This window comes from Cupressus sempervirens, chromosome 2 (assembly GCF_028749045.1).
Source record: "Cupressus sempervirens isolate cs-2001-9-10 chromosome 2, ASM2874904v1, whole genome shotgun sequence".
Classification (NCBI taxonomy): domain Eukaryota; kingdom Viridiplantae; phylum Streptophyta; class Pinopsida; order Cupressales; family Cupressaceae; genus Cupressus; species Cupressus sempervirens.
Window position 1 is genome coordinate 718073852 of NC_143119.1, and position 10231 is coordinate 718084082.

The 10231-nt window shown below is 34.5% G+C and overlaps 1 pseudogene across 1 annotated transcript; it reads left to right on the forward strand.

Moving 5' to 3' along the window:
- The first annotated feature begins 6212 nt into the window (after nt 1-6212).
- On the forward strand, nt 6213-8116 carry LOC149575389 (AAA-ATPase At4g30250 pseudogene; annotated as a pseudogene). The gene has a single exon (XR_016360163.1). The product of XR_016360163.1 is annotated as an AAA-ATPase At4g30250 pseudogene (transcript).
- The last annotated feature ends 2115 nt before the right edge of the window (nt 8117-10231 follow it).

The window sequence follows — 10231 nt, forward strand, 5'->3', positions numbered from 1 at the left end:
GCTCTTGTTTTAATAGTACATCAAATTCCTATAATTTTTTAAAACCATTTTCATAGGCAAGTTAAGAGCTTAAAGTTTTTATGGATATTTATACATCAAGTAATGATCCACATCTTCACTCATTTCTATGCATTAAATTAATAGAAGATGCTAAAATACATGCATCGTGACATGCATTACCAATCGATGTTCATGTCAGCTTACATTTAGTCATTTCTTTACTATAATTCATAAAAATATATACTTTTATCTATCTATGTACGTATTAATACATATAAAATAATAAGAAAAAGTCTTGTTGAGTACAAGGTTATGATACCATAAAAGATGGGGTCAAGATCTTTTCCCACACTACATAAATAGAATGGACACCCTTCAGTCATGACTCTCAACCAAAGAGATTTTGATTGATGACTTATGTTTGACACCATAAGAAATGGGGTCAGAGTCTTGTCCCATGCAACTTTAATAGAGTTGATACCTTTCAATTATTGATCGTCAGCCAAAGAGATTTCAATGTATGAGTCATGTCTAACACCATAAGAGACAAGGCCAAAATCTTGTCCCATAAAATTTTGATGGGATGACTGGATGTTGTTTACTCATTAACTTTGAACCAAACTAATTTCGACAAATAGCTCATAGTAACAAATCAAATAAATCTCAAAAAAATAACTCTTACTAACACCAAAAAAAATGAGGTTGATACCTTGTCTTTTACAACTTTGATAAACAAAATATGATTTAATCATGAACTCTCAACCATAAATAGCTATTAGTGTTTCTGGTTCTGTTGTTTGAACTCTCGTGGGGTGATCTTGTATCTAACTTTAATATTTAATTAGTAGAGAAGGGACTATTCATAAAGAAAAAAGGTTTTATTTATGACATACTTTCATAAACCCTTGAAAGAGTCTATTCCCACACAATACTATAACAATTATTGATTCTCAACCAAAGAGATTTCAATGTATGAGTCATGCCTAACACCATAAGAGACAAGGTCAAAATTTTATGCCATACAACTTTGATGGGATGGATGCTCTTCAATCTATGATTTTGAACGGAAGTGATTTTGACAAATGGCTCATACTAATAAACCAAATAAATTTCAAAACATAACCCTTAACATGAACAAATTTCCACAATTAGTCATAGGAGAGAGATGCATATTATGAATTCAATTGTGTGCCATATTTTTGCATCAACGTTTCAAATCACACTCAGTGATATTTATCTCCTCTAGCTCTTCATGATATTTATCTCCCCTAACTCTTCACACCCTGATGATGGATCACCGAGTGTGATTTGAAACGTCGATGCAAAAATATGGCACACAATCGAATCCAGAATATGCATCTCTCTAACATAACCCTTGCTAACAACATACAAAATGAAGTCGAAACCTTGTCTTATACAACTTTGACAAACCAAATATACTTTAATCATTAACTCTCAACTACAAAGACTTCAATTATGACCCATGCTGTCATACACCCAAAAAAAAAATCTTTTACCATGGAAAACTAAGTTCTTCCCTAACTTTTCTAAATAGAGTGCATAAATAATTGGGTTTGTGTGTTGGCATTTGGATTTAGTGGTGAATTAAGACACAATACTTTATCCATGGATTCCAAAGCCATCATAGTCGATGTGTACATGTCGATTCATTTCAAGGACAAATATCTTGTGTGTTCAACTTCTCCATGAAAGAAATGCACTGAACGCACGTGGTAGGAAATAGCACGCCAATTTCTTTACAATGGAAACAAAATCAGAACAGCGAGTACCCCATTATTCTTCTTCCACGAACTCTCGCAGCAATTTCCTAAGCGAAAAAGCAAACAAAAAAGCAGTCTGAGCAATTCCCAAGCAAAAGCAATAAAGCGACTGATCGTATACTTTTTCTGCCTCGAAATGTCTCAGCAAATTCTCGTCGACTATAGATCCAAAGTACATTCTATGATTTTTCTTCTGCTCTGCACTTTACACGTAAGGATAGTCGTACTCATTGCCATGCTTGAATTGTCTTGTTCTTATGGAGTGGGAAGACTTTTTAATGCCTGGATTGGCCATTTTTACATTGGGCGGTTTCTGGATCCATATATTTTGTTGTTTCGACTCCATTAATTTGAACACGAATTATTTTCAGATAGTCTCTGTGCTGGATTTCATCATTTTGTTCTCCATTTATTCGACGATAATTTACGGCAATGGTACAAGGAATCTTTTGCTGCTTCAGAAGATTGTAATCTCTCAGACCTGACATTATTCATACTTTTGAAATTCATGGGGACCACTCCACTGAGGTCTTGCTTGTCAGAATCTTCATATTCTCCACCGTGTTTCCCACTTCAAATCTCTTTATATACCATTGGGTCGTTTCAGTCAGGCGCATTTTCTCCCTTTTTGGAAGAGGGTTGTATTAGGACTCTAGTGTATGTCAAAACTAGTAATTTATTAGACACATGTTTAAAAGACACTTGTTATAATTAAGATATCATTTAAGCTAAAGAACATGTTTTTGTTTGATTCTTTGGGATAAAATAATTGATTAGAATTATTATTATGTTATATTTTATTGGCTTCATAAAGTTTGGTGTTTCTTTATGTTAGGGATGAGTTTTGTTTAAAATTTTCAATAGATTAGTTTAAAAATATAAATTTAGTGTCATGTTGGTATTAGCAAAGTTAACTATTTTATGAGAAAATGGTAAGATATTAATTTTGATATATGTTTAGGATGGTGTGGTTAAAATTTAGTGTTATTATTTTTGTTACTAAGGTTTTCATCTTGTTGGAGTGCCATTGTTGTATGTTTATATTGGGGATGAGGTCCTTCACTTGTGAGCATGCTTTAATCAAATTTGACGAAATATATATTGCTCATTTATTGATTAATTTCAAGGAAGTTAATAATTCATACACTCAATGCATGTTAGTTTGAGGGATTAATATAGATTAATATAAGGTCAAGGACTAATGGATACCAATATAAAAATTGATGATATGGCAATCATATTGTGAGAATGTTAGTCTGAAAAGTAATAGATTTCAATAATAAATTGATAAGAAAATGTTGTGACATGGTCTTATTCCCTAATGTATAATGTTATATGCAACCTACTCTAATAATTCAACCCTCCATGAATTTGGCCCAATTTAAACACGATTGACGTATAGAAAGTATATGGATTATATATACAAAGCTATACATTTGTTATTTCCATAGAAAACACTAGAAAGCTAAAAGATGAAAGTATATAATGCAAAAAAAAAAATTATTTAATTTTTAAAGACTCAAGATATATGAACAAATAAATTGTGATATTTTACATGTAGTTGCAGCTATCTTTTTATATATATTAAACCATCTACTTTCAAATGAATGTTCCATATGTTTCAATACATCTATCACTTAGATTCCCTTTTCCAAAATTCACACTCCTTTTCATTTGCCATATCCAATCACTCATTACTTTAATGTTGGCCCATTCTACAAATATTTCATATGAACATAGATCGTTGATTTCAATATTCCTCAATTTCAAATGTATTAAACAAGTTGTTGTGCCCTAGCATTTCAATCAAATGATAAACACACACACACACACACACACACACACACAGAGTTTTATAATATCAACACCTCTAGATATCAAGACATAACACTAAAAAAAGACTTATGTAAAGTGAAGAAGAGTGCTATATAAAATTGCATAAATCATGTGACCTATAGGTGAAGGACAAGGTTGTGGTCATGGCTCTATCGTTAATAAGAAAATTTATCCTTAAAGTCAACAAATAATAATGTTTCCAAGGTGGTCAATAGTATTATAGTAAATATTTAATTTTTATCCTGACATCTCAAATCTATGAATCGTTCATTGTTTATGTTTATTGATCATCAAATTAAACATATTCAATTTCTACTTGTACTTATTGTATCTAAAGAAAAAGGACAAGTTTGTGGTCATGGCTCTATTTTCAAAATATCCATATTTATCCTTAGAGTCAACAAAGAATTTTGATTCCAAGACAATCAATAGTCTAGTTTTAGATATTTATATTTTATCCCAATATCTCAAATCTATGAATTGTCCATTCTTTATATTTACCAATCGTCAACCTAAATATATTCAATTTCTATTTATATTGATCATGTCTAATTATTGTGAAATATCATTATTTAATTAGGGGAGAGAACTTAATTAATAGTTAAACACCTTAATGTTTTTCGTTCTCAAAATCCTACATGGAAAGTCCAAATCATTCCCATTTTTTGACAACAACTTACTTGGCAAGTCCCCTGCTTGTAACCAAGGTTTTGGAACCACGTCGTTAAACACGATGTCACGTCACTAACATTTTTGCCAGGTTGTCCAAAACAACTAAAACGAAAGGGAGACCGATACTCGTGTAAAAGGGAGACTGATACTTGTAAAGTTGATGTGGCATCACATGATTCATTGATTTTTAGATCTAAGGGATGCATTTTATTCAATCATGGATAATCATCATCGTCGATAACAACTTTTAAGTTACAGTGTTGTCAAAATAGTAGACTTAAATCAAGATGTAGATATTAAATATAAAAATTGATACCCCAACTATTGAAATGCACTCAACTAGTAAATCTTTTATCTTTTTGCCAAGGACTCCAAAACAACTAAAATAAAAGGGAGACCAATACTCATATAAAAGGGAGACTAATAATTGTGAAGTTGATGTGGCGTCGCATAATTCATTAAATTTGAGATCTAAGGAATACATTTTATTCAATTGTGGTTTTGTGGTTAATCGTCATTAACAATAACAAGTCATCATTCTTGAGGCAAATCTTATTGGTGTCGGAGGCAAGATGGATACATATGTTGATTTGCTAACAACTTATGCACTTTGATGTTGAGTTGCGTGGTTAGACAACCAACTCAACATATATACGACTTCAGATTACTAAGAAGAAACTACAACAAAGTTTGTGCAGCTGGAAGTAGTTTTTTTCGTGAGGGTGGACAACCTTTGAGGCCAATGTTGATTTTAAGTTTGTTTACTTGGAATGTAAAGCTATTACAACAGTCTGTTGTTTATTTGTGGAGGATCATTTGTTACTTTGAACTAGCTGCTTTGTATTTTAGTAATTATTCTTTTCCAATTAAAAAAAACAATAACAAGTTGCAAGTTACAAGTATTGATATAATATTATAAAAAATATTAGATCATAATGTAGACAACTCATAAATCTTTATCCCTATATAATGATATACAATTTATTTTCCTCCATACCATGGAATTGTGAAAAACCATCATCATTGAAGGTTTGGAGAAAAAAAAAACTCTAAAATTCCTCTACTTAACTAAGGAATATAAAAGGGAGATCGATACTTGTGAAGTTGACGTGACATCACATGATCCATTGATATTTAGATCTAAGGGATGCATTTTTTTCAATCATGGGTAGTCATCATTGCCAATAACAACTTTTAAGTTACGATTTTTTGTACAATGTTGTCAAAATATTAGACTTAAATCAAGATGTAGATATTAAATAAAAAAATTGATACCACAACTGTTGAAATGCACTCAACTAATAAATCTTTTATCTTTTTGTCAAGGAGTCCAAAACAACTAAAATAAAAGGAAGACCAATACTCATAGAAAAGGGAGACTAATAATTGTGAAGTTGATGTAGCGTCCCATAATTCATTAAGTTTATATTTAAGGAATAGATTTTATTCAATTGTGGTTTTGTGGTTAGTCGTCATTAACAATAACAAGTTATCATTCTCGAGGCAAATCTTTTTGGAGCCAGAGGCAAGATGGATACATATGTTGATTTGCTAACTTATGCACTTTGATGTCGAGCTGCGTGGTTAGACAACCAACTCAACATATATACGACTCCATATTACTAAGAAGAGACTACGACAAAGTTTGTGCAGTTGGAAGTAGTTGTTTTCGTGAGGGTGGACAATGTTTGAGGCCAATGCTGATTTTAAGTTTGTTTACTTGGAATGTAAAGCTGTAACATCAGTCCCTTGTTTATTTGTGCAAGATCATTTGTTACTTTGAACTAGTTGCTTTGTATTTTAGTTTTTAAAAAAAAATTCCAATTAAAAAAAAACAATAACAAGTTACAAGTTACTAAGTATTAGATCATGATGTAGACAACTCATAAATCTTTACCCCTATATAATGATATAGGAATTATTTTCCTCCATTCCATGGAATTGTGAAAAACCATCATCATTGAAGGTTTGGAGAAAAAGGAAAGTTTAGAATTCCTCTACTTAAACTAAGAAAGTTGGGGCTTTTTACTCCAACCACATTGAGCTCCTCCTCGCTGCCTTCCTCTTCACGCCATTGCTGCCTGGTGTATGTATAGTGCAGAGATGGAATCTGACAAAACCGTGCTATGGTTGATGGGTTTGCTCTCCTTGCAAACAAATGCAATACCCACTTATCTCCACCAGCTCTACAAGCTCTGGAAAGCCTACAGAGACAATTCAGGCGCCTTCTCCCACATAGAGATCCCCGAATACGAAGAACCCTCCATGACAACCAACGAGATTTACCGTTCTGTGCGAAAGTATCTGAGCAGCCTCGAAGCGACTGCAAATGCGCCGACCGTCTCCATTACTCGACCCACTCGAAGCTCCAAACTGGGTTTCACTCTGCCCGCTCAGTACACTGTGGAAGACGACTTCAGGGGAGCTCATATTTGGTGGTCGCAAGAAATCAAGGTCGACGAGAAACAGGGCGGTCGAGACAGGGGAGGCGGATCGACGGAGAGAAAATACGTGCTGAAAATCTCCAACAAAGACAAGGCCAGAGTTTTATCCGCCTATCTCGACCACATTTCGGATTTCGCCTACAATCTTCAGAGGCTCGGTCAGGAGAGGAAGCTTTTCAGCAACGATGGTCGAGAAGGCCGATCGAGGTGGAGCTCGGTGGCGTTCAATCATCCGTCCACGTTCGACTCCCTGGCTCTCGATCCTGCCCTGAAGAACATGGTGAAGAACGATCTCGACTCTTTTCAGCAAAACAGGGAGTTTTACCGAAGAACAGGGCGGGCTTGGAAAAGGGGGTATCTTCTCTACGGGCCTCCTGGTACGGGAAAATCTAGCCTCATTGCCGCCATCGCAAACTACATGAACTATGATGTCTATGATCTTGAGCTCACCAAGGTCTACGGCAATTCCGATCTCCGTGAGCTTTTGCTTGCGACTTCCAGCAAATCTGTGATTGTCATTGAGGACATCGACTGCGCTGCCAATTTGTCGACCAAGGCAATGTGTCGAAAGCCCGGTAAACATGGGTCGAAAGTGTCTCGACGGGGTTTTTCGACCATTACTCTGTCCGGTTTGCTGAATTTTGCAGATGGGCTTTGGTCGAGCTGTGGGGAAGAGAAGATCATGATTTTTACGACTAATCACAAGGAGAGACTCGATCCTGCGTTGCTCAGAAGCGGGAGAATGGATATGCATATTCTTCTGTCTTTCTGTGGGTTTGAGGCTTTCAAGCAGCTGGTTTTTAATTACTTGGATGTGGAGGATCATAAGCTTTTTGGGGCCGTGGAAGAGAAGATGGAGTCTGGTGGGTGTTTGACGCCGGCTGATATTTGTGAGATTCTGATTCAGAATAAATCTGATCCTGATTCTGCAATTATGGCTGTTGTTGATGCTCTTGAAGGAAGTAAGCGTTTGAGCGAAGAAGCGGTTTCCAGTGGAAATGAGAGTTCTGAGGATGAGGAGGAAGAATCGCCGTCTTCGTCTTCATCATTGTCAGATGATGAGTAGCAGAAATTCTCTGCAAGATGTCTTTTTTGGAAGAATTTCAAGTAGGAGGAGTTCAGATCATCTGGATTTTGCTTAGTATATAGTACCAGAGGAATGTTAATGGCGGTGAGTTGTCTGCCTAAACAAAAGTCTTTCATGTTAATGTTACATTTAGAATCGATCATGAATGATCCCAATACTGTTTTGTAAAAATCTGTCATTGAAAGAAGTAGAATATCTGCGCATCCTCAGAATTCATGTCATTGTTCACAAGATGAAGATGTATCTGTCTGGAGTATTATTATTAAAAATGGAAAAGGAAAATGTATTTTGAACGAGTCGATTTACTTTTCCTTCAAGTTACCTTTTTATTTGTTGACTGAAGTGTGCGGGTAATATTTCATTTTCTGTGTGTTTTGTTTGCTAGCACTTCGATATTATATGTGAAAGGAAATATGAGATTCTTTTTGATTCATCGAACATTTAACTTAAACGAAGAGCTGAGTTTAAAAATATTATACTAGAGAAATAGATAAATAAATGTTAAATTGATACATAGAGAGTGTCTATAGTGTTGTATATATTAGTCCTAGTTAATTATGGGATTTGTATTAATTGAACTTGCAATAAAATGTAAGAATTTTTATATGATTCTATTTTTTTATATATTAAAAGCACTCGAAACAAGGGGTATGGCCCAGCATCCCATCATGTTCAAAACATCAAAAACCATAGCAACTCAAATAGTAAACCCAACTTAGATATAAACATACATATTCACATAACTACTAGTAACCATACCAAAACTATTAATGGAAAGCATCAATTGAACATATATAACAGAGTATATGTTAGAGTTTACATGATTCTATTGTTGATTGTGATTAGATGGGTTGTAGATTAATCAATTGAATCCTTATAAAATGTAAGGTTTATTTATATATTTATTATGATTTTATTTTAATCAATTCAAAGTTTAAATATAAAGGACGTGATTTTGAATGTAATATTTGATTTTGTTTAAAAAATATACGCTCTTAATAATCTAAATAAATTAATTCTAAACAATAATATTAGAATTCACTTTGGTAGGACTAGGAAGTTGACTACAACTTCCTATGCTAGACTTCATTCAAATTCTTGAATAATTTAGATTAGTTTGCACATGCATATGACAAATAGATTTCAATGTTATGTGTGTCAAGTAACAATAAAATGTGCTTCTCCAATTAAAGTTCTAAATTATAACCTTGGAGGTAGGTGTGGCCAACTATTAGTAGATATAAGTGGGCAACATGCAACTAGATCATTTTTATGTTTGTGGAAAATTACTAGTTCAAAGATTGAGTGAGCAAGAAGTTTCCAACAATTAAAATATGGGCATGTGCTCTTCCCTTACTCTTAGTCATGTTAAAAAGCAAAAACAAATCTAGCCTCCAACTACACTAATAGCCTGATGGTCTTAGGGGAGGGTAGCCTCAAGGTCTTAGAGTAGGGTACTTGATGTCACCACTTACATCTACTCATAGTTAACCTTCCTTAGTCTTGAAGCAAATATTGTCTAGTCAAACTTATTATGGGCATGTAGTCGAACAAAAGCACATTTAAGTCAATGAAGAATTTCGTATGAATAAATGAATGAAGGAATTTTATTGATGGGTTGATTAAAAAGCATAGGCCTAGTTTAAGGGAAGGTGATCTACCTTACAATTGTAGTGGCCGCAAACAAAGTGGAAGAGATATTGAATTTAAGTGCCAATTGTGCACATTTGTCCTCCCAACACCAAAACTGTTCACATAAGATCTTATTCTTGTCAACAATGTTTTCAAAAACAACAATGAAAAAACCCATAGTTGTCGGATAGATTTGAACACAACCGGTAATCATTGGTTCCCAAATATTCACAATCCAAGCATGTAGCTCACACAAGCTTGGCCATATATGCTTAAATCATCCAATAAACCCTAACTCAGTAAACAATGAGACATTAGGTGCAACTTCCTCATCAATTGTTGCATCCAAAGCCACCACAATATCTTTGGATGGTGAAAGTACTAAGACCCCAGAAGAGGGCACTTGGCACTTGTGTCAATTTTGCAAGGAACAAGGCTCAAAACGCTCTACCATGATGCCCTCGCTCAATGAACTTTTTCTTGTTACCTCTATCTACAAGGTCATGTGACTGCTTAAGAAATGCCCTATTTTCTACATTTGTGGGTTTCATTCTCATAGAAACCCATCACTCCTACTTGCACTCCCACTGCCATCTCTTTCCTACAAGTAACATCTTAAACTGACGAGTCACAACTTCAAAGAAGAAACCTTTCCGATTCATTTGCAATAACAAACCATCTTCCATCCACAAACCGATGCCCTTGAGATTCCATGGCAACACTAGACGGCCAAGACAGGAGGAGGGCAAAAACCTAACACTATTTTTAGGCATAGACAA